The sequence below is a fragment of the Phalaenopsis equestris genome, unplaced genomic scaffold, assembly GCF_001263595.1.
Source record: "Phalaenopsis equestris unplaced genomic scaffold, ASM126359v1 Scaffold001092, whole genome shotgun sequence".
In the NCBI taxonomy this organism is placed as follows: Eukaryota; Viridiplantae; Streptophyta; class Magnoliopsida; order Asparagales; family Orchidaceae; genus Phalaenopsis; species Phalaenopsis equestris.
Window position 1 is genome coordinate 30,999 of NW_018165531.1, and position 862 is coordinate 31,860.

Consider the following 862-nt stretch of genomic DNA (forward strand, 5'->3'; position numbering starts at 1 on the left):
TGTTTAATTTTCTATAATCAATGCAAATAAGCCACGCAGTAACTTATCTAATAGGTATTAATTCATTAATTTCTTTTATTTTAAAATTCACTCCTCCTTTCTTAGGAACACAGTGAATTGGACTTACCCACGCGCTATCTGAAATAGGATATATAATTTAAGTGTCTAACCATTTCAAAATTTCCTTCTTAACTACTTCTTTCATCATCGGATTTAATCTCCTTTGTGGAACAACTCTTGGTTTATATTTTTCATCTAATATAATTCTGTGCATACAAATTGAAGGACTGGTTCCCTTAATATCAGCTAAGGTCCAACCAAAAGCTTCCTTATATCTTTTCAATGTATCTAACCGTCTTTGCTCTTGCAAATCATTTAATTATGAAGATATAATAACAGGTAATGTAGATGAGTCTCCTAAAAACACATACTTCAAGTGGCTAGGCAATATTTTCATCTCAAGTTTAGGTGATTTTATAATTGACGGAAACAGATTCTTATCGGCATTTTCTGTAATATCCAACATCTCAAATCTTTCCTGAACATAATATAATTCTTCATTTTCTAATTCTTCCAGAATAACATCATCACTCTCTTCAAATTGTTCATTCTCTTAAAATTTTCTTTAAAATGTTCTTTCAATAGATGTTCACTAATTTCCATGCGAAAACATTCATTATCTCTTTCAACAGCAGGGTATTTCATAGATTTCACAATGTTAAAAGTCACTTTTTGATCATTAACTCAGTTAATTCTATTTTTTGAACATCTATCACAGCTTTTCCAGTAGCTAAAAATGGTCTCCCTAAAATAATAGGTATTTCTTTATCTTCCTCCATATCTAAAACAATGAAATCCACAG

The 862-nt window shown here is 30.0% G+C and overlaps 1 protein-coding gene across 1 annotated transcript in view; it reads left to right on the forward strand.

The window, feature by feature from the left end:
* LOC110033104 (probable inactive tRNA-specific adenosine deaminase-like protein 3) overlaps window positions 1-862 on the forward strand; it is a gene marked incomplete at both ends in the record, with an annotated part of 28,788 nt that overhangs the window by 1,149 nt on the left and 26,777 nt on the right.